At 28.5% G+C, this 25,821-nt stretch overlaps 1 protein-coding gene across 3 annotated transcripts in view; it reads right to left on the bottom strand.

Annotated features, from left to right (window-relative positions):
• LOC129959618 (thymosin beta-like) overlaps nt 1-4,580 on the bottom strand; it is a 35,400-nt gene extending 30,820 nt beyond the window's left edge. For all 3 annotated transcript variants that reach the window (XM_056072486.1, XM_056072488.1, XM_056072487.1), the window contains exon 1: nt 4,424-4,580. The gene's annotated coding sequence lies outside the window, so the exon portion shown is untranslated. The remainder of the gene's footprint in view (nt 1-4,423) is intronic.
• Between the last annotated feature and the right edge of the window lie 21,241 nt (nt 4,581-25,821).

Below are 25,821 nucleotides of genomic sequence, written 5' to 3'. Positions count from 1 at the left end.
AATCGATTGTTAAGTGTTATTCGCAGCAGAAAATCGCATTTTAAAAACAGCATAATTTTTTTCAATTAAATATCTTACCTTTCTTTTCGTCATTCATTTCTTCATTATTGTTTATGAAATAAATTCTCAGACTTTGAGGGGGGTCCGTTCTAATGTTCTAATACAAATTCCAGTATCGAAATCTGTTTTCAAAATTTATATCAATACAAATTTCAGTTCTTAAGAAATTATTTTCTTTTGGTATGCTAACCAAAAGCAAATATTAACATACTGTAGACGACGCAATTCAGAAACATTCATACTTGGACACATTTTCATCAAAATGACATTATAACAAAACCATTTCTAAAAATGAATGTTCTGTGACATGATAATTCCACGCTAGCGGAAATGTGTTCCAAACTAAAAATCAGAAACGTGGTAATCGACGTAAATTCTTATAAAAATGTTCATTTTGAAGTAAGATTTCGTGTGTGGGTTTCAGTTCTGACTGCAACACCCTTGACAACGGGACAAGGAAGTTGAAAATAATTTGTAGTTTTTATGTCCGAAACAAATATTCATCTTTTCTGTTTAATTGGTTGGCTCATATTTGTCAGCATTGTTTGTATGAAATTGAGCAACGAAATCTGAAAATCTGTCCTTTTGAAACAATCTTCAACATACAGCATCGAATTTCAGAAATTCTCCCCTAAAAAAACATTTTTAGTAAGGAGGAGACAGTGACCTCAAAATCCGAGAAATGAAGGGAGAGAGATTTTGCTAGGAATTTACTTCAAGGGGATGTCTGCAAATTTACATTTGGTGTCTTAAAAAAGAGCGGTAGCTTATTATATCAGTATTACAAGATTAAAATAAGGAATCAAGACGCATAATGCGTCTGTAGCACGCATGAATTATTTTCTTTTGCTTTAAATGGAGAGAATTCATTTCTTCAGACTTAAATTATTAACAGAAAACTTGATACGGTATATAACTTCGGTATCTTGCCGATTCTTCACTTGGGAGAATATATCATATTCGTACGCTGATAAATGCGGTTACACACGTTATTATCCTACACAGAGCCATTTTTTTCTCCTTTATAAATCTAATCGAATGGAATGAGTTTCACATAATCATTAACCATAGGAAAACATTTTTCACGCAGCAAACTGATCATCGACTGTCTGATTATACTGATTTTTGAAAATGATTTCTGTATTAAAAAAGAGACTAGATTTTTCCCCCCAACTTTAGAAGTTTGAATTGAAAATGAAAATAATTGAGTAGAATGACAAATTAATAGTAAAGAAAACATTTTATTTTACTTGTAGTATTTATTTAAGTGAAGTTTATATAATAAACAAACATTAACAGCAGTTATAACGTCACATATTTTATTTTTCTCTATGGCTTCAACAAAGCTTTATACCCTCACGAAACGTTACAAGACCAACCAAAGAGAACATTGATACGGATCCCCAGCATAAAGGTTTCCATAGCAACCAACCCAAGCACCTAGTCCCCATTTCCGGAGATACGTTCAGTCATAGACAGACGGCTCCATTAAAAATATTTTTTCTGTGCCTCCAGGAATCGACGATATACCAAGTACAGACGAGGAGGCTGCATCACGATGAATGTAGAGTAAATGTTAAAAATTTTATCGAAACGATACACTTTTAAAATTGCCATTATCATAGATAGACTGACTTAGACTATCATAGATAGATTTCATTTTTTGCAACAACTATTTTCTATAAAAGTGGCTAGTCTACTAAATAAAAAAAAATCTTTACATTAAGTCATACAAATGTCGTCAATTATAATAAAATAAATTCGTATGTAAAAGAAAGCTCCATACGAAGTGATTCATAGAGCTGCATACACAGAGTCAATTAATTTTATTAACAGAAAAATAGTTTAAAAATCGAATCCAATTGATTTTTAACAGTTAACAGTTGTTACTTACTAACTCTATAATACAGTTTCACAATTTATACTACAAAGTAATTAAACAATGAACAATTAACAGTTACTGGTTTTTCTCTTCATTTTTTTTTCACATCTTCATAGAAGAGTCGGCTTAGTTTCATTTCAAATGAAAAATTCTTTGATGAAGGATAGGCACATAATTTTTCATTTATTAGCAAAGGCACATTATATCAAATTCGAAAAGTTAGATTTTTGAATAAATAAATAAACAATTTCTAGTTTATAGTAAAAATTAGGACCACTGTTATGCAAGAAATTATGAAGTGTCGTTTCAACCTCAAACACAATCATTTTCAACTCGGGGGGGAATCGAAGTCGAACGACAAGCGCTTGTAATCGCAATTGATGGTAATTTTTGGAAAAATATATATCTATAAATTTATATGCATGAACAAAAAAAGTAATTGCCACTTAAACTCAGGAAATAAAAATATTAAGCATTACATGTTCCTTATTTAAAAAAAAAGAAGAAGAAGAAAAAGTATGGGAATATTCACACTAAGTTATTTGCTTCAGAATGTAACCAATAAAAATGAAAACCAACTTAAATTTTACTGCTTATTCGTAGTTTGGTATGAATCGTTTCGGTTGAAAATACTTTCAGAGCATACTGATAAAGCAATAAAATAAAAAAAGGGACCATCACGCAACTGATGCATATAAAATAACTTCATGAAAAATACATAAGTTAAAGGCCTATGAACTAAGCGAGCACAAGCAAATTACAAGGAATGAAAACTCAGCTACAGTTACCATGACTGGACGCTCACAAAGACATGAAATCGTTAAAAATTAATGCTTAACACATTAAACAAAATTATGACATTACATTATGATAATAACGAGAATATTAGAATTATGTGCCTGCATGAATAAGATGAGCGGTGAACAACATTGCAAAAGTAAAAACAAATAATAACTTTGAAATTCCGATTAAACTCAAATTATGTTTATCATTATTTTCAGTCAATCGAGTTTAAATATCAAATACAAAATAACTATTTGAAATAAATCACAGATATGAAAAGTGCTTATATCGTTTAAAGATTGTTGCTTTTACCTTCAAAATAATACTGAAAAATAATGCAGTGAATAGTATTTCATTTGCTAACGTTGTCAGAGAGCTAGTTAATAGATATCTCTTCGTCCTTTTCAGTTCACCTTTGATATTTTGCCCCTACTTTTACTCAAAGAATATATAAAATTCGGAAATCTAAAAATCGAATTACATCAATTTTAAAAAAAATATTCTTAATAAATTCTATACAGTAGATTTATGAATATTTAGCAAATTTCAATTGATACACTTACATGAGATTTATTTAACAATTTTCCTACTAAGTGTAGTACCATATTTCAAACTGCTGAAAAAGTAATACATTATGGATACAATATAAAATGATAGTTATAACTAACTTATTTTATCCACTTTTAAACTGATCAGGGATTATTGCATTCATTAGGGAATTGCATTAAAAATTTGGGAATTGCATTCATAGAATTATTATATCAAGAATGGTCGGAGGACGAATATGCTATTTATAGATTTATTAGCATCTTTATTTAATTCTTATCTGTCGGTAATGTAAATTATTTAATTCAAATTAATATAATTTAATATTAATAAATAACATTTTTTTTTTTTTTGAAATTTGCTATCAAAATTATGTCATTCCCAACGCTCAGTTTTGCAAAGAAATAATAGAATAACATTATCATTGTACACATTAACACAAACCATGTAAATTTATAATCAAATGATAAGACTCAGTATCTCTGTTATTAACTCTAATATTTCTAAAAGATACACGATTTAAGTTCTAAATTTATAAAAGAATAATATATATATATATTTTAAATCAATCAATTTTGCTTTTATGAAAAACTGATAGTCAAAGGCTTGTACATTTATTTTTTTAACACATGACTGAATAGATTTTTTAAGAATTTACGAATTGTAATCATTTATTACGTTTTATACTTTTTAAATCTATCATAGCAATAGTAAAATTATCATTGTGATTTTCATAACCATTAAACTCTTTCCATATGGAGAGGTTGTAACTGAAATTCATCTCCTAGTAGTTAGAGCAAGAAAAGAAAGTTACAAAAATAATTCTATATTTAAATAACTTCCTTCGAGATACTTCCTTTTAATCCCACAAAATTAAATTTAAACAATCTAAATCGAACAAATTTATCTATTCTTTGAAACTGAAACCCAACAGCTTCTGGTTAAGAACAATGGATAAGGAATCCAAAGCCACCCCTAGTCTACCAACATCTGTTGCCACCAGAGAACAAATATCTATAAAATAAAGTGACTTTACATACAATTCCAAAAATGTCACACAGATATATAACCATTTTACCATTGATTCTAAACGACATTTTTAAAAGTTGACATCAATTAAAATGGATATTCAAAATTGTGAGAAAAGTTTACCTATGAGAGAGAACTGATGTCTGGCAAGAGCAAGTTGTCAGAGAAGAGAGCAGAGCGAGACAATCGATACGCGTTCAATGGCGTCTGAGGCGAGTCTAGAGCCCGTTGGAGATGTTGCGCCAAGACCGATCGCCAAATCTGTGGTGAAAAGCGTAACTTTGGCGACACATCCCACGTATTCCATTGAAACGAGACGAGCGGAAAGAGGAGCAGAGGCTGAATCATCGAGGGAGGAACAGCCATGATTTATGCAGAAAGAGTGCAATCCCCCTAAATTTATGAAAAAGCGGAAAGTCCGCAGGCTGAGTATCAGGTGCTGGAGTGTTGGAATAGAATAATGGAGGGTGTGCTAATTACTTTCGTAGTCCCCCTCTCTTCGACCGATAGGAACCGTTTGTAAAGCTTGTGGTCTGGTCTGTCTGCCATTTTTACATGGGGTGGGGATGAGAAACTTGTGGTGATCAGTGCCAGATGGTGAGGAGGCTTTCACTCACCACAAAATATTTTTAATGTTACACTGATAGATTTAAGAAAACGGATGGTGATATTTATCTTTCTATTTCCTTCGGTTTTATGTGAAAAAACAGATGGTATATTATACAGCACATATATTATTTAACATTTTCTTTAAGATTTCGATTCAGACACAGCAACTCAAATAATTTTTTTTCTCGTTAGTGGAAGAAAGTATCTTAGGCATTTACTCTTTTATGAACATGTAGCATAAAGATATTAAAGTATATTTTCTTTTTTTTATTTTGCATTTGGATTCAAAGCTTGTAGATTAACAAAGTTTGCTACCTGAATTTTTCGTCTGCATCGAAGCTATTTCAGACTTTCTTTGTAAAATAAATCATTCATTTGATTCAAAACTGTTTCACAAAGAGATTCAAGATTATAAAGCTGGACTTTTTCTCGTTTCGGGTGGGGTTTGAATGTAAAAGTACCGATATTCATTACCTGCACTCTGAAGGTTTTTATCAACCCCGCAATATGCCTAATATTCAGTTGATAAATCTGAGTGAAAAAATCGTATGCCGATATTTGTCTCTCCCCCCCCCTCTACAAATTTATTTAAAAAGTAAACGGGTGTAAAATCTCTCGCATGACAGACAATTACAAAGTCCTGTCGAAAGGGAGAGACGAAATCCCTAGGGTGGCCATGGGGAGACGCAGCACTCCAGGATATGAGACTGGAGAAGGGGAGGTATTATTGGAAAAGTGTTGGGTTTGTGTGGGAGAAGAGGCGCATGCTAGTATTTTGCCCTGCGACTCAGCTGTCGATGCTCTATGGTTATAACGCATGTTAAGCAAATATCATATAATACTTTTCTATTTTGTGTAGAATTAAAATTCAGAAATCATAGCTGAATTAATTTTTTAATCTTAAATATTATCTTAGATTTTTATACTTACTATCAAGTATAATTAAAAAATTTTAATAAGTAATTCGCATGATATATGAGTATCAATATTAAAACTTTATAAAGGTGCTGAATGCTAATACATAACAATCTTGGGACTGTATGCTATTAAACTTTTTAGCAATAACAAATGCAGTGAATCTATCGAGCTTTTGGAGTAAAATTGTACAATTAATTTTATTTCAATGTTTGGTCAATTTCTCAAGAAAGGTATTACTTCAACTGAGGTATCGTTTCAATTGCTCCTCTTCATAATTTTAAAAACTTCTTTCGAAAAAAATAACCAATCCTAAGTTGTGAACTTCTCTGATTGTATTTTATTTATTAACAATCTTTCAACGTCGATAAATAAAAAGTGCATTATGACTTGAAGAATTAAAATGTTATCTTTTAGCAAATTCAAACATTTTAAATTTAACAAATAAACTTAAGGCAATCTTTTTCCAATTTGAAAAAACAAAAACCCTTTTCAATAGTTAATAAATTTAGAGTTAAAAATTAAAAAAAGTCTATGTTTAACACATAAATACAGCTTAATGGGAAATAATTCAAGATCTATGAAAGAATTAAATGTCCAAATCAAATCTTATCATACTAAAATACCTGACTTTTGAAGCTAATGAAATAAACGAAGGTTTAAATTAATAAAATAAACTGTACACGAGACTTTTCCTTTCTCTTTGTGGAAAACTTGAATATAAATCAATAAAACTACATTTCAATAGAGACAGTGTCCAATACAATTCCAGTAATAACAAAAACAACTTTCCAATATATTTGAGTCAGGCGGTGAAAATTAAATCTAAAGCAAAAATTATTTTATTCTTTACATAATCAATTAGATATATCTTTTGTCGTTGCAAAATATACGGAGTACTAATAGTGAAGAATTTCTTATTTCCTCTTTTAGTTGCTATATAAAAAAAGAAAGAAAAAAAAGCATACCATTAACTATAACTTCAGTTTTATATAATAAAAGAGATTCGCGAATTTTTTCAATCTTACAAGTGATACTACTCTACAAAGGGAATTCCAGTTGTTTGCCAGTCAAAGAAGACTTTAATGCAGTAGGTAGCATCATGAATTATTTTAAACCATAAATATTTGGGCGAGAAAGTGAATATTTTTCAATTTCAAACTAGGATTTTCAAATATTTCGAAAAGAATGTAATATGAGCGCTACCTTTGGTTCATGTTGTAAATTACATAAAGTTTTATAATAATGATTTTGCTTGTTTTACTTTAAAACCCAGAGATAAAAATTTTTTCTTAGCATAAGGTATTCTTGTATGAGTTACTAGAGCTAACCGTATCTGAGACAATTTCCATTTCTTCTTGTTCCTGTACTACAAAAGATTGGAGTATGGAATACCAATTTGAATATCGGCCACCTAATTTAACTTTACTTCAAAATGATATAATTTTTTAAAATCATAATCTACAGTGCAGAGATAAATTGTAATGAATATAAGTTCTTTTATTTTAATTTTCCATATTTTCTTTGCCATGTCAAGTTTTAATTTAAAATTTTTCTTATTTTATATGTTTATACAGCTCTTTTTTATTTAAATATAAATTTTATTACTTTTAAAACTGAATGAGGTTTTGGATACATTTTGCTTTAAGTAACTTCAATTTTTTAAAAAATAGTCTTGTGAGAAAATAAAAAAAAAATTCATTAAAGAATGCCTGGCTTTAAAGCAATGAATGATCTATAAAGAATTCGTTTCTTCGTGATTTCTTTAAAAATTTCTTTTAGTCGAAATTCTTTCATTGATTCATTCATTTCCTCTATCAAAGACCGATCATTGCAACAAAAAACAATTGATGCATGACTTCTAAATAGAAATAAAAAAAAAATGATGATGCCAGTTACACAATTAAACTTCATTTCTACATCTTTCTCTGCTTGGTAAATTTATGTTTTTTAGAGCTATTATAGAGATACACGGAGTAATAAAGTTTTTATATGTAATGTTTTAAAAAATCACGAGCAAAATTCAAGGATGATATTTTGACTTTTTTATTTGATTCATTTAAATTCATGCTTCCGTTAACGTTTTCAAATACAGGACTTAAAGGCAGAAAAATGTTTCACGTTCGTTCACATTCGATTACCTAAACTAATTTTTTCCTGTAGTGCTCAACCATAATTTAGACAAAACACAGAAAATAAGCACTTTTTTTTAAAAAAATAAACCATCATGATTTTTCTAAACTTATTCCAGTTTGTTGTCTTTTCGGTAAGTTTACATTGTCAGCAACACTGAATAGATGTATGCCAAATTCAACAAACACTCTTTCTTCCTAACTATCAAATCATCTCTGCTTACTGTTGAAATAAATGTAAGTGGATCAATTAGTTCTGCTTTGAGATTTGCCGCCTGCTTCTATTCCTATTTTTGAAAAAATCAGACAAAAATATACTTAAGAGAAAACTGTCTCATTTTATAAAAAGATTAAAATGGCATTTGGGGAAATTGGAGAATCTAACATTTCGCATGTACGCAAGACAATTTTAAATTAAATAAACAAAAAATAAATTCAAGTTGTCAAAAAATTCTGTCTTATATTGTGTTTTTCTAACATAAAAAGGTCCTATTTAAAAAGAATGTCACTTTTCATTTTTAGAAAGAATGTATTTCCAAAATTCGATTTGTCGTTTTTCAAAATAACCAGGAGTTTTCTTATGCTCTCCTTCTTTTCCTTTTTTTTTTTTTTTTTTTGCTATTAACATCATAGTGAATTTTTAACAGCAGAAATAAAATGCATTACTCAACGTAAATTACTTGTCATTAGGTTCATAAGTTCTTTTTAACAACTATCGGATTTAGTTAAGGTTAAAAAAGAAAACTGCATAATATACCCAGAAAGATTATCTTATAATTAAATTTTCATGGCACTCATTTTCTATGTTTCCTTTTTTTATCATAATTTTTGAACGAGATTAATGAAGACTTATTATTTTTTTAATCATTTATTATTATGTAACTAAGCCTTTTAAAAAAAAACTTACATATTCAATTAGAAGAACTATTGAGTCTTCTAAATTCAGTTATTAATTATGACGTTAAATGTATTAATATTACTCGCGTATCCATTTACCTATTAGATAACAAAAGTAAACAATGTATTAAAAAATCTATCTTCCTTTCAAGCGTAATAACAAAAACATTTTGTGTTGTTATTGCAGTAGTTTTTTTTAAACCTTTTTATGCTTGAGGGTATAGGCACAAAAAAGGCATTATATTGAGAAAACGTTTTAACTGAGATAGTTCAATTCTAAAAATGTCAAAAAGCAATATTGGAAGAAAGCTTGACTTGAAAGTAATAAACACCATGATATATCAATTAAAAAAAATTTTTTTTTGTCGCTTAACATTTACAAACAAACTAAATAATAAAGAAATAATTAAGAAATTAATCAAAATTAACTAATTAGAAAAAATTAATTAGAAAATAATAATATTATGAAACATACAGTAATCTTTTCCTTCCCCCCCCCCTTTTTTTTTTGTTATGCAGGAATTAACGACTAAATAAAAATTGCGGATCAAAGAAAAGTGGTGTCTCCTGTTTTTTTTTTTTTTTTTTTCTTCTTCTTTCTTTCTCTCTTTTTTTTCAAACCACACTGCCGTCTAAATAAATAAATAAAACAGCGGGACTTGTCTCCCCAAAATGTTTTCACATACTCTCCGATAAGTGTGTGATCCCAGAGAACGCCGTGCATGGCATTGACCTTACGAAGTTACGAAATATTAACCTTTGGCGTGAATTTACGATTTTTATTGAATCTGTCGTGTCATCTTTGGCAAATTTTTAGGCAATTAATTCCTAGCACGCAGGTAATAGCATCCGAAAATCGAATTCGTGTTTCAGACGCGTTCTTCTGAACAAAAACTTGACACAAAACTGCACTTGTAGTCACAGAATCTCTTACCAAATTTGATCTATGCGTTTTTGAGTTTAAATGTTTCTGAAAATACAGATCGACAGGCGTCAATTCCTTATTCGATTTAGCTCGAAATTTAGTAGATGCCTATACTATTGATGTTAAATCTGTGTATCGAATTCTATCCATGTATCTCTCTTCGTTTTATGGTCATCGTGTTAGCTTATATTTGAACAGCCGGAAGACAGACTTCCTCTTAATGGATTTTGCGCAAAATTCAATAGAAATCTACGAATTTGGTATAAAGACTGTATACCAAATTTCACCTATCTGGCTCAAAGAGTCATTTATCTCAAATTTTACCTATCTGGCTCAAAGAGTCATTTATCTCAAATTTTACCTATCTGGCTCAAAGAGTCATTTATCTCAAATTTTACCTATCTAGCTTTTTGAGTTATCTTTGTCACAGACAAACAGTCGGACATTTTTCCAAAATGCGTTTTCCGAACTCAGGGAATACAATACTTTCTCTATACTTTGTATACGAGAAAGTAAATATTTATAATATTTTGTTTCCCTGCTGTCATCTAAGACTGATATAAGGAACATTTGTACTTTTTTCTTCTCTCGTTCCGCCATGAATAAATAGGTGCTTTGGCTATACTGAGATTTGAATTTTTGCAAACTTCATTTGGTTGAATTACATTTATTTAATTTCTGGAGATTACCGGATTTTTTCCCCTATTTTCATTTTTGTTTCAATAGAGTCTTTGCGTATAACATTACTGCCCCATGATAAACGCAATCGACTATTTCATTTAATATCTAACTCTTGAATCATGTCATTTTTCCTCTCTGAAAAATGTACGATGAATTCGAAAACCCAATTAGAAGTTGCATTTGATATGTATCAAATAAACGTAAATTTACTTCATATATTCTTTAAAAAAACTTGTTAAAAAGAAAAAAGCCCCATGAAAATATCACAGTACAGAAATTAAATTTTGCAGTTTCCTTTCTTTAAAAAATACTATAAGTCACAAATGTACAAATGTAAAGGTCTTTGAACCAATTAAGATGCATTGCATAAGATCTGCTTTTTGTGTTGGATCAATAATTTGTTTTTAATTCAGTGATTTTAAGCTTGAAGTATTATGATAGATATACATTATTAATTAATATCCTTTCAAATTACTTTCCAAAATATTCAAAAATAGTTGCGATTTATTTCTCCTTCACTGAAAACGAATGCAACAGCAGATACGAAAAAATTCTTAAACCATTATGTGCATTTAATCAAATAGGTCATATTTTTGCATTCCTGATTTTTTCTTCTGAGTAAAACTTTTCCTAACCGTCATTTCTAAAAATATTGCGTTTGTTTTTCTGAAAGAACTGATGGTTTTGAAAAAGCCACCATTTTTTCATTAAATTATGCAGCTAGTTTATAACTCATATTTGTTCAATTTATTGTAATTGCGTAGGACTCTAAAAGCTTTGAGAAATTATAGAAAAAAAAATTAACTTTTGAAACATTTCTTATTAACAGTATAAATCATCATATCGAAATGGTTCCTCAATCACCTATGAAATTTTTTTATGAAAAATGGCAATTTTTTTTCTTAAATTAACACTATTTCAGTTCTTATTGGCATTCTGTTTATGTTAATTCATTTTTGAGCCATTTAAGTCGATTTTCAACAAACTGTTTTCAAGGAATAAAGGGAACTGAAAAGATTGTTTTCTTTAAAGCAGCTTTATCTCTAATTTTACTTTTTTCTTTGTAAGAAAATTTCGGCGTTTCCATGACTGAATATATACTTGATTTAATCTTCTCTTTAAAAGCGCATCAAGCTCAAGGACAACAAAACTATTATACTCCAATCAACGTTAATTGTTTTTCTGTCCTTTATTGTCAGTTTCCCACTATGACCATTTTTCTGCTAAAGAGCTACCACCATCAATTTATTATTAATCTTCTGTTTCCAAATTCTCCACGCCATGCAGCAGCTAGAAACACAAACACTTCTAACTGATAGATAATTTATGGTATAAACATGTAGATTTATATATATTTATTCAGCTTTTAATTGCATCTGTTCTTTCAAATTCATTTCTAGATTCTTGATTAATTGCTAAATTTCTAATAACATATTAGTTTTTAGTACTTCAACTGCATATTCCGAGATTCACGCTAATTAGAAATTACTTTAATTACTGGTGCATCCAAGATTTTCCCGGACTAGTATATTTATAATTATTATAGCATTAGTTTAATTGGTTAATTATTATAGCATTGGTCTATTTGTACGAGTTACATCTAAAAAAGGTTTTTAAAAGTTCTGCAGTTAAGGTGAATTATTTATTCCATAATATACATAAGAGTTATATCATGATTCGCACGAATTGACCACTGATCTTTGATCTCACGCAGACGAGGGTATTTGCTGAGAGGATAAAAAGTGCCAAACGGAGGGCGGATTGAAGAGAAATAATATGATTGTAATACATGCAGTTGTTTTAACTCACTACATATGTTTTATATTATTTCTAATTATTGATAGTTATATATTATAACGGAACGAAACACATCTAGATTGGGCAATCTTTTGTTCAAGCTTTTCTCGGAACTCGTCAAAATGGATCAGTCTGATATTACACAATTTTTATATCATGTCCGCCAACTAGTCAGAGCTAAGCTGTATTAATTATTTGAAACCATTTTGAAATTTTTTTCGAAATTAGAATATTGAATATCAACTGAAATTCCAGATTGCACAATTAACCAATCCTTATTCTTTACTATAGTTTGAACGCAAATAGTATGCTTCCAAAACCAGAGGAAATCTGAATTTTTTAATTTTCCATCCTGTAGAAATTCAGATAAAGATAAGCAACTTTTTTCAACTGAATTCAAACTTTTTTAAAAAAATATTTTTTGGGGCTTTTCTGACTACAGTTTACATTTTTATGAGACAGAAACTGAATAGAGAAATTGCGTCTTTACCTACCTTCTTCATTTTAAGAAATGAAAGATGGATAAGAAAAGGAGGGGGGGGGGGAAGCAAGAAGACATATACACCCATGCGTTAATTGAGTATCATTTCCTTTTCTTCACAACTGGTTGATAAATTGTAAACATTTTCATTATAATACAACATAATTAAATTTGCATTATTAATGATCAATATTAAAACCAACTTCTTTATAAATGGACCAAAATATCTGAATACTTAAAATCTTTAGGATATCTGAAATTTATGGGGAAAAAACCATCTTCTTAGGTAAATAAAACAATCTCAGATATATGTCTTCCAAAATCCTCTTATTTAAGAAAATATAGTATGTTAAGAACTCTTTTTATCAAGAAGTAATTATCACTGCTAAAATTTCTTTCTTAGAAGCATTGTTTCAAAAATTCATTGTTATTATTCTATGCATTATCAAACATACCAACAAATTTTGCTGTAGATTTTTATTAAATATAGAAAACATCAGTAGATGCTAATTTTTAAGTAAAAAAGTATAAAACTTAACCAATATTCAGAAAGAATTAGAATTTCAACTCCAAGAAAATAATGTTATGAAACACTATTTCCTTGGAGTGAAGAATTTGCATAAGAAGAGAAGACAATTCTTTATCTTTCGAGAAAGTCATTGTTGCATGAGTTGATTTTAGGGGAATAATGGCATTTTTTCATCAAACTAAGAGAAAATAAGAAAGAAAGAAATTAAAATACATATGTTACACAAATAAATTTTGCTTTTCTATAAAGCAATTGTAGCAGAAGTCCCATAAATGTGGAATACAATTATATTTGGGTGAAAAAAATGTATATTTTGCTATAATGAACGAGCTTTGACTTAAAAACGATCTTCAGTAGAATGTTCTTAAGAGGGAGTGTGAAATCGTTGTGAATTACAGAGATATTCAGAGCCGGATTACTAAATAGGCGAAGTAAATGGCTACCTAGAGCCCCTGCAGCTTTGGAGAGCCTCGAGATTGTTTTGTGGTATTTTTAGAATAATGTAATTTTGTACCTTCGTCGAATCTACAAAGATCGTGTGTTCAAAATTATTCTAATTAAAATCAAGTATCGTTTAAATTTTAACACAATATTCTTGCAACGATCTTATTTAACTATTTGTAAGTTTTATATTTCGTAGTTTTAAAATTCTAAAAAAAAAAAAATCTGATTTTATAATTAAGTAGTATTTAGAATGCGTTAAAAAAGTCTTTTTTTATTATTATTCTATATAATATTATTTTTAAATTTTAATTCGGAAATTTTTATATGCAATATAATGAAACCATCTTTCTTAAAAGTGGTTTTAAAATTAAGCTTTTACTATTTCAGTTTGTCCAAAGTTCTTAAAAACTGCTTAAACAGAGATTAAATCAATGTTTATAACGACGAAAAAGCAAGTTTTGAAAGAAGGGAAGAAAATGGGAACACAGAGAGTTGCATCACCGAAGAGCCCCTTGAGGGCTTAATCTGACCCTAGAGACTGCTAAGTAATTATGTGGCAACTTTTGTATCTCACCAGAGACATTCTACACTTCGATCATAAGGAAAGTTAGAGAATCGATAGTATATTACATATGTCGTAAGCTGGCTGAAGTATCCAACTTCTAATAAATAGCTCAGTCATTTCGCAATAAACCATTTTCCAAGTTGCAAGTGCATTGTAAAACTATTTTTGATATTTTCAATAAGTCGGATTTTTCAATGTGCCCATAGCACAAAAAGTATTTAGTCCGTTTTGAAAGTAGATTTTACTTTGAGAACCAGTTTATAGGGACGTATATCGTATTATGGTTCATTATATAATTATTTCCATTTTACATCATTTTTTAATATTTCACTGAATATACAATTTGTTAATTTATAATCAAGCTTTTCTCTAAATAAAATTATTCGAGGAATATAACGCTTAAAATTAAACCAGAATTTGAAATATTTGAAAGAAAGACCCTTTGTTTATTTGAATAGCAGAGATGAATATAAATTTGTACGTATATATAAATCTCTACTATACATGCATATATCATTCTATTCTACTTCAATATTAATCTCGAAATTGTAATGTTAATATAATAGTTAAAAAGATATAGCAAAGAGAAGAAAAAGAAATTACGACATAAACAAACAAACAAAAAAAAAATCCTGTTAAAAAAAAAAAAAAAAAAAAAAAAAAAAACTTTTTTTTTTATATATATATATAATCAGTCTTGCTATATATCTATCTCCTCAAAATAGAATATTTTAAAATGTTTCCCTTGGATTCTTTAAAGTTTTTGATCATTTATTCTATAGAGTGCTGTCTGAAAATTAAATGATTTTTAATAAAATTTTATAGGGAGGTAAATTTAACTTAATATAAAAAATATTTTTCACGATTTTTTGTTACTGCTGAATGCAAATAAAAATTAAGCATCATTGGAATAATAACAATAATATTATTCTTTCAATATCATTTATGCATCATTTCTGCCGCAAAGTTAGTAAATGAAGAATGGAGATAATAAATGTATAATTTGTTGGATTTAAAATAAAACATTTCGTTTACCCAAAATAGTATTTTTATTTACTTATTGCATAGTACCCATTTCAAGACACACATTTAAAACTTTTGAATGAAACATTTTTTTTTTAACTTTGAGATGCTTTTCTATTTCAAATGAATTATAAAATGCATTTTCTGGAAAATTTACTGCCATCTTTGCAATCAATTTTGCTCACAAACCTCTGAATGTGTGATTCCGTTAGAAATGACTGAATATCATAGGTTCGTAAAAAAAGGCCCGAATAATTCTTACCAGTTCCCAAGAATCTGAAAATAGCATCAGTTATCTTTAGCTTCGAATCTAGAAGAAGATTTACTCACGTAGGAGAAAAATTTACAGATTGGTGAGATTTCATCGTTGTTATTTCCTCTCTGAGCCTTTTATATCCTATCTAAAACTTTTAAAATTCAGTGAGTTTGTTTACGACAAGAATTCATTGTCATATCCATCATCATTAGAAGTAAAACACACAGAATTCATTTATGCGTGTAATATATTATTTACCTAAAGTATTTTTGAAACATTTTTGCGAAGTTTCCTTGCTAAGATTTAATGCTTGTGTTCCAATCTTAATTTAATAAGCTGGTGCTATTTATAAAGAATGGTGCTTCAACAAATTGTTATGAATGGATTCAATGCTGTAGAAATCTATCTATGTCTCCACCTCCTTCCACGAATCATGTTTCTAAGAATAGCTTGAAATGATCAAAATATGGTCTATGTATAGTTATTTATACAAAGCCAAATGTTTTTAATCTTTATATTAATATTTAAAAAAATTCAATGTCTCCCACGGAGACAGGGAATGTGAAGGAAAACTACAAAGGCGGTTTTATATGACATTGGAAATTAAAATTTGTGATCTCTTTAGACTGCCTGTTGGATTAATTCTTCTTGTCTTCCCTCTTTATTAATATATTTGTCCATTACATATGTTGTCATATATAGACTGTTTTCAACTGTAAGTAGATCTCGCATTTCCAAACAAGGCTGTTCGATAGCTTAGTAACGATGCAGGCATCTAACTCATCTTAACAATGGAACATGATAGAGATAACTCAAGTAAGCATAGAGGTAGTAAAGAGAAGTTTCAAAAACTTGTCCTTTTCTCAAAAGTTTTGACTTCTAGGTTTATTTTAAACATATGTTTGCAGTAGTTGGTCACTATTGCTATCAATTTTATTACATATCTACTCTTTTTCAATACATAGGTCAGCAAAGAAGAATTTAGGATGATCATTGGTACCAAATGGCAAGAAAAGAATTATTCTGATACTTCTTGGAGGAGTTTCACTTCTGACATGCAAGCTCATCCTTTCTTTCATTCAGTAAACAAATTCTATCCATATTCTACTTTTCCGTCATTATTTCAAAAAAAAACAGCGAAAATGTAATATTATTTATTGACATATATTGCGAATAAATGTTATCAATATTTTCATAAAACATATCTGTACGGTAAAATTTCTGTACTTTTTACCAACTTCTCTTTTTTACATCTTTCTTTAACTAATCTATCTAACAATCTACTTTACCGTTTACTAATGAGTTTAAAAGCTGACTTTTAATTATCAGGTAGCCAGAATATGCTACTCGGAAATATGAGTGCCACTGACAGTTAAATGGATACTCTATGAATAATAGAACAGAAATAAAGATGCTACAAATTAGAGAAGTGAAATAATGAAATTCCATCAAATTAGCAAATTATTAGTACGAATCTATGCCAATTCCTGTCCCAAAAGAAAATCTATATTGTTACAGCCCTTTTACTCTTCTGAAGGGAAAAGGTTAACATTCACGAAAGGTTATTCATTATTGTGTTGTAATTTAGATTACACTTTTGTCTCGAAAATCATCATCTAGTTTCAGTGAAAATCATCAATGCTTCAAACCATTTTCTAATTTTATTTGTGAACAATGAACAAGGAACTGAAGTCATTGAAAGTGACTGAAGATGCTGTGTTGTACAAGGTCACTCTTTTTCTGACGGAATTGTCGTTATTATGTATAATCAAGTAATGCTTCAAAGTCCTTCAGCAGAAAACTTATAGCTTGCTTTGAAAAGAAATGTATGCAATATTATGATGTTTTAATATATTTATAAAACATTGTTATTGTCATCAAAATTAATTAATTTAAATAAAACGCGTAAGTTTATACTCCTTTGAGTTCAATAGGAAACATTTATATGCTTCTGTGCGGGGAAAAAAAAAAGTTAAAAATTTCCCAAATCCTTTTCTTTTTTGAAATTTTGCCTTTTTGATCCCATATTGTAAATTTTGAAAGTCAGTCATTTTCATATTTTAGAAAGGTGAAAATTGACATATTTATCTGAAATATAAGAATCTCTAAAACAAATTTTGATAGACTTTTTGATGTAGTAAGCAAACTTTGATAAAAATAATCGAGTTTTTTTTTTTTTTTTAATGATGATGTCATGTTTTTCCATTGTTGAGCAAGTCCATAATTTTTATATTTTATTATGCCTGAATAAAAGAATTTAAAATTTATCAGACATTGTTTGAAATCTGAATGTCTCGGAACTTGCCACTAAAGAAAAAAAAAAAAAAAAAAACCTTAAATAAACATTTTAGTTTCACAATTTATGTTGACAGCAAATATGTGTGTGTGTGTGTGTTTAAATTTTTTTGAAAGTTTTAAACTTTTCAATTAAATTTGAAATGTCTCAAATGTCAAAATTGTAAAAGAGATTTGTTTTTAATGAATTACCAACAGTTACAGAAAAGTGTTTGATAACTAATTAAATTGATGAAATAGTCACTAATGTAAGTTCAAAATGATAGACGACTCATATCGAGTTTTATAATTAGAACTGCTAATCCTATTTTTAAAACTAAATTAATTTTTTTTCAAAATATTATTCATTTCGAATAGTTTGTTATTAAACAGTTGTTTAATTGCGACATTGAAAATAACTAAACTAAGAAATGGAGTGCTACAAGTTTTCTTACAGTGAAGTCTCAAATAATTTATCCTATACATATGTGAAAAATACATATTAAGGTATGTAATTCAAATTAATTTATTAAAATAATAGTTTTAAAAAAATCAATCAATCAAAGCTGTATTAAATTTTCAGTGTTAATTAATTCATAATTCGAATCATAATATTTTGATTAACTTCTCAACAATTTTTCTTTTTTTATATTCTAATTAGATGGCACGTTCCATTTCAGGTGGTGAATTTCCGATTTGGCAGACTAGGCAACTACTTAGGGACGCTATGACAAGAGGGAATCGCAGGTAAGTTGGTTAAAAAAACTGTATTTTTCTAGATGTTTAACTAATAAATTTGTACAAAATACGAATTCTGTGAATTATAAAAAATCGTAATAATATTACACTTTATTAATTATAATTGGTCAGGTTACTATAAGTTTCATTATATTCACCTAGTTTTTCAGCGTTTTTTAACACGGAACATCTACTTCAATGAATATTTGTACAAACGAGAATGCCATACAATCTTGAGGCATGATAAATTAATAAAAATAAAGACAAATTCACAAAGTAAAATAAAGTATAAACCAAATAAAATTTAAAAAAACCTAAATTAAATCAATGTGTTAATTAAGTTAAAAATGTGGTGAAATGTGAAACTAAATTGGATAGTTTGTTAAAAAATGATGGGAGGGGGGAGGTTTAATGCGCAGCTTAGAGCCTTAAAATGTCCAAATCCACCATTGGCTGTCTTATTGATTCGATAAAGATTCTATAGAATACCTGAAATGTGTGAGGATTATATGTATTGTTTATGTCTTAGAACAAGTTAATGTCAGCTTATATATTTTAAATTGGATTGCTTGTCAGATTGGGAGACGAAAATTCGATGCCAGTGTGACTTACTGTTATGAGAATTAAGGGAATTAGTAATTCAAAAGAAATAAAAGAATTAGTTATTCCCATTCAAAAGAAGTGACGGGCGAAAAAAAATTTAAGAGGCCCTCTACAGTAATGTTGAATTCACATTAAAGAGAAATTGTTGTGAAAGGCACTGCATGAATACAAAATCAGAACTATCTACTATCGACTTTCTCGTAGACTTACATACTATATGGAGCGTTTTTTGCTTTGTTGTGTTATAAGGAAGAGCGAATATTATTCTGATCCCCTTCTCTTTGACCCAAAATTTAGCACAGAAATACAATTTCATTTACCTAAGAACGTATTTTTCAAACTATTGCTTTCATATGCACTGGAATAGATAGGCTGACATACATTCAATCCTTTGATGAATCCGGTCCAAAATCTGATACATATCTACTATTCTAGTGATAAAGCTGTTTGCCATATTTCATCCATCTCGCTTATGACATTTTTTAGTTATCGTATTTATATGCACTATGATGGACATACAAAGACTGAATAGATGGATTGCTTCCAAAATTTCATCTAAATCTGCAGTTTTAGTGTGAGGACTATATATTAAATTTTAGAGGTCTTTTTCGTTGAGTTTTTTAGTGATTGTATTCTTAGACTAACATAATCCCAAAATTGTAGTGTTTTTTTTCGAAATAAAATTAAAAGACATGCACATTTCCTGTCATGCAAAATGGTTGCATTTTGGTGAGAGGAGGGTCCCTCATAGTGAACAAGCACATCAACAACCTTTGGCTCGACGTCGTTGAAAGTGATAAACAGAAATTGTTTGTTACTCATGGTGACCCTGACTTTTCCCTCTTCCGTTCCTCCCTTCTCGATAAAAGAACGCGGGAGGGGAGAATGACCTGGAACGTTGGCATCAGCCCACCGTGCTACTCCAGAGTTAGGAAAATAGGATTGAAATCTAAATCCTTTTGCGGTGAATCATTCTTTTTGTTCTGTCACAAAAAGAAAATTGGCTTGCATCGGAGTTGCTAATCAGGAATCTATAATATTTTATGTTTCATAATGAATAATATATAGCTAAAAATTAGAAATGCTTTCTGAATTTGCTATTGATTCATTGTGGAATATGTATCATTTCTTATTCGCCGTCATCTCTTTTGTGCTTCGTTTGCACAGTTTGCACAATCTCATTAGAAAGTAGTTCAAAATTGTGTGCGAATATATATATTTTTTTCTTCCTAAAAATAATAAGGTGGGATTTAGCCAGTCTAAGCTGATAGAATCACCATATAACTTCAATTTGTCCAAAAATTCAAATTCAGAAAAACTTTGTATAAAAATCAAGTGAAAACAATTTTTTAAGTTTCAATTGATAACAAAGATTTATTTTTATAATTTAAAAGTTTTAATAAATAATACGTTATAAATGAAGACAAATTTTTGTTGATAAAAAAGACAACAATATTGGTTTTAAGTGATGGTTTAATAGAGTGAGTGATATTAAGTGACGGTTTTAATAAATTCGGGATTTCCATAAATAATTCAATAACTGTACGGTAAAACTTCAAAATAAATAGTGTATCTCATATCTATAAGGCTCAGAGCTTTCCAAATTAATGAGAAATTTTTATTGCTTTTATGATTAATTACATCGGCACGTAAAATGAAACAAACAGGGATGGCAGAAAATATGGAAGTACTTAAAAGCAAAAATGTTCTAGGAGATGAATTTTTTTCCTCAATTTTTAGCTTTGACTTCGAAATAACCAAAATGAATTCGAATTATAGACGATATTTAACATCATTGAGCAATTCTATATATGGATTTTGATATTATACAACTTTAGATCGTAACAATAATGAAGTATTTGACTGTGGATGTAAAGTAATCAGATTGTAACTTTTAATTATTTCTTCTCATTCCTTATTGTTACTCTCACTTCCAAATGGAAAGTTTGTGGTGAAACATTAAAAGTATTTCTCTGCAATTGTTTTTCTCAATTTTAACTAAATTTTTATCTTAAATTTATCTTTTCTATATTTGTTTAAAGAATTAAAATGAATATGGGGGAAATTTTGGGGCTTAAATAAAATTCCTGTAATCCAATCCTTTAGTGTCCCTGCACTGAATTTCAAATTGCATTGCTTCATTTCTTTTTGTATACTCAAAGTGACTTTTTTTTTTTTTTGCTTTTACCTACATGCAGTATCTGAGCTATCCTATTATTGCTATTGCGTAGGGTTTCCCCCCCCACAAAATCTTATCTAGACTGTTTTTGCTGCGATTGAATATTTTCATACCACATCAAAAATTTAGAAATCTTAACTTTCTTTAAAAATTTCGCAAAGTTTTCTTCTGATTTCTTGACTACTGTAACTTTTTCACTTATTATTATTATTTGCATTAGTTTCTGGGTGACTAGTGCCCCTTTCACTGTATTTGAAATTTTATGAGCGAAATTTTAGTAGAAGAACACCCCCCCCCCCCTCCCCAGGCAATAGATTTCTGACAGAACGATCATAAATGTTCACCTTCAAGTTACGATATTAACATCAATAATTCAAATGAGTCAAAATAAGACAATATTGTATTGAAATTTCTAAATATTAATGCTAATTCATCGTATTCAAATGAAGAAAAACTATTTCAGATCAGTTTAAGCAAGGTGTGCTTCATTTTTGGTTTAAGTAAAAAATTTTATAAAAATCACAAAGGAATAAATATTGCCTATTGCATGATATCCAGCATAAAATAATCTTTCTTGTGATTTATAATTTTGAGATATTGCATGAAAAACACATGGAATTAAGAATCATCAAAAGTGCACTTTCCACAATTTTGATCTTTACCTTAAGCGACTGATCAAGTTTCATTTTACCTTTATAAAGAAGAATCTAAGGAAACGTTCCCATATTCACACCACCTGAACAACAAGAACATTTTAAATCACAGTACAAGTTTTCAAGCTCACAATAATTTTTACTTTTTGTAGAAAAGATTTATAAAGCCCAGAAGCACTCTTGTATCATCTTAACGATTTCAGATTTCTAAAAGTCAGTAAAAAAATTGTCTTCTTAGATGTTTTCTATGAAAATATTTCAAAATTAAAAAAAAAATGTAAACAAGATCAGGAAGCATATGCAATATGAATACGCGGAAAACTTTTCGAAAATTTTAAGTGTATCTCTATATTTATATACTTGAAGCCCATTATATTTTAGAGAAATTTTTTACAGTGTAATGCGATAATTACATTAGTCTTTTTAAAATTCTTTCTTTCCTCAAGCCTATAAACGTTAGATCTTCATTTCAAGAAGATTTATTTGACTTTAGAAAAAGATATCATTTTTAATTAATAGTTAATTAATTAAATTTACATTTTGCCATTCTACTTCTTAAAAGCTATAATAATCGGTTGCTACAGTTTTCATATTTAAAATATAAAATGTCATTTTTGACAACATTATTACAAGTCGTATTAAATTTCTTAAGACAGAAAGTAAGGAATAAATCAAATGAATTAAAATGCCCTTATTGGGGAGAGTGAATTTTAAAAAATGGTATTTGGATTGCTCTGATTAGCAGTATTTATAATTTTGTTTTCCATATCCATCATTACTAATTGGTGTAAATTTTATTGATATTTTGTTTTATTTTCAATTCATTTTTACTTTCTCGCATCTGAGAGAGAAATATTGTGACCGTCAATAATGTTCAACTTAGAGATTTTGGAGAATTTCCACAATTTAGACTTCTTTGATTTCGCAAAAACTTATCTTGAAATTATAACAGTCTGTCTGTGAACAAGATAACTTAAAAAACGGAACAAGAAAATATTATTTGATATTTTGTCTTAATATTGAAATTGTAAATTTTTATCTGATTTTGGTTAAATATTTCCCCAGAAATTCTATCAATCCATCCGCATTTGAACGTGATAGTTGAAGAACGAGATAGATGAATGGAATTTGATATATAATTTTATCACAATAGTTGTAGATTTATGTCAAATTTTAGATAAAATCAGTCAAAGGGTTGAATATTTAACAGTCTGTCTATTGGTGGATATAAAAAAAAAAAACTAGCAGCAAGCAGTAGATGTAGTAGCTAACTCAAGCAGTAGATGCATGAAATTTGTATTCGAGCTTGCCAGCAAAATTGTAGATCTGTATTAGGTTTTGAACCCAGTTGATCTAAGTCTAAAATATATATTCCATCCTCTTCACCTGCACGATATATCTAAACAAAAATTGCTTCAAAATGTGCTCAAGAAAACCTGAAGGAGAAAATTCTCCCTGGTTAAGAAAAGTATCCATGAGTAACTTCATTAAACGATGGTAGAGTGCTTTTTTAAAATGATGTCTATACCAAGCAATGTTCAGGATCATTTTACTTGGATTTTTTAAAACAACGAAAGCACAGTTTATTTTTGAAAATCATTTTAAAATTACATTAGTTCATTTCTTAGGTATTATTGCTTCAATAGAATTAGAATAGGTCTTTATGAATTTAATATACCAATTATCATTCTCATTTGGTGATATTTCCTAGGAAATGCAATTAATTACCTATCAAAGTATCTCTGTTTATGAATAAATACCTCAATTCATTTCGATAAAGATCATTGCATCTAATATCAAAATTGTCTGTAACAGTAATAAAAAGCCTTGAGTAAGTGTGTCTATCTGTTGACTGCTTAAACAAATTGGTAACAATGTTAGAACTATCAGATTTGATGCAGGAATAATTTGAATTGTAACGAATTGAAGACAAAGCTTCAATTTTTAATAAATTTAAATTTAAGCAAACGTTTCAAGATGTTCATAATATTTATCCTCAACAACTTTCTAAGTTATCAATCGGCAGTAAAAATATCTTCATCTTTTGATACGCATAGCAGTAAAGATTTCAGATGTGTTATGAATTTGAAATTTAATACCTTCATTTTATACTTTTATCAGTCGAATTTACTTGTAAAATAAACAGATTCAAGTGCAAAAATAAGATTTTCTTCAAATTCTTTATTCTTGTCTTTGATCTTTATTCATAACATTTAGAGGTTTTAAATAGAGTTTTTTTAAACGGCAAATGATTTACCAAAACAATAAAAATCTTATCTGTTCGTAAGGTCTATTTTGTAATATAAACTCTGTTTAATATCAGGTTTTCATCTAAATTCAATTTCATTAATTATTTTAATCTCCTAAACTTTTATATCTTAAATTAATAAAATGCATTTTTTTTTCAAATTCAGAATTTTTTCTTATGTATTAATTGCCATTTTAAATTTATTTTTCCCTTATCATTTCCATTCTAAAATAATTCTACTTCCTGCTAAAGACTTCGTAGTTACAAGTTTGAATGCAATCTGTAGACCAAAGGTGTCGACCTCGCAACCTGCGTTTTGTTGCTAAATTTTTGAAATTCCTAGTCATTTAAAATTAAATTTTTAATTAATTTATTTATTTTGTATGCCGACTTTGAGATGAAAGTTTTTAATTCATTGCTCGATACAGTAAAGAATTATTGTCTGATGACCATTTATCGATCTTGATTTATATTTAAATAATATAAGGAATATTTGAGTTGTAACAGAATTATAAATATGGCAAAAAATGTTCCACACTTTTTAATTATAAATTTTAGCATCATTTTACTAAACACTCGAAAAATTTAAATAAATTATGTTTAATAATTTAATGAAGTTTCTTTCTTCATTTGTGTACTTTGGTTTTAAACTAATTATTCATTCACTCTATTCAAAATAATATAATAAGTATTTTTTTAGATATTTCTTCTAGTTCGATATATCATCATTTTTTGTGACTTATAAATGTTAAAAAAAAATATCCATTTATATTAGTAAAATTTAAAATTATTTAAATGCTGTGAAATCGTATCCAGCTTATGGAGTCAATTCATGTTCTCGTGATATATGTCAAATGTGCAGTGCCAATTTAATGTTGGTTTTCAGTGCGTATTGTTGGAGGAAAAGGATGTGCTGATACAGCAAACCTGACATTTCGCTTTTAGATAACATATGCTACATAGTTACGTTTGTTACGGAACTTTGCAATCAAATGAATTAACTTGATTACAATCATTATGATTACTTAAAAAATAACAGACTTTGAAGAAGATTCATAAAACATTATTTATTTATAATTTGAAAATACTTAAAATTGAAATAAGAAAAAAGTACGTATGACATATTGAACTTCGAATTTATTATGTTATATGGTTCTAGTCGGAATAAGATATATGTAGTTCTAATTTCAAGAGTTATATAACGGGAAGTATTGCACAACATTTTATTTTTCTTTAATTATTCAGTTAAAACATGTAAACATTGAGCTAAACTATAAAATTTGATGATATCGGCCAAGAAAATGACTAACTGAGATTTCTTTTCTACGAGAAGTTTTCTTCTGCGTTTTCTCCTTTTAAAAAAGGAGAAAACGCATAATATTTTATTAGAGACGAATAAATGAATCATTATTGTTATAACCATAAAGGTTCTACATGCATTGCTCACAAACTAAAGATATTAAAACTATTAAAAAAAGTTCGTTGAATTTTAAAATTTAAATAAAAATAACATTGTTTTTTTCAATAGCTGGACGGGTTCATTGGAACATAATTATCTCATACTTAAAATTA

This window comes from Argiope bruennichi, chromosome X2 (genome assembly GCF_947563725.1).
Source record: "Argiope bruennichi chromosome X2, qqArgBrue1.1, whole genome shotgun sequence".
NCBI lineage: Eukaryota > Metazoa > Arthropoda > Arachnida > Araneae > Araneidae > Argiope > Argiope bruennichi.
Note: the sequence above shows the minus strand (reverse complement) of the source record. Positions and strands in the feature narration are given on the sequence as shown.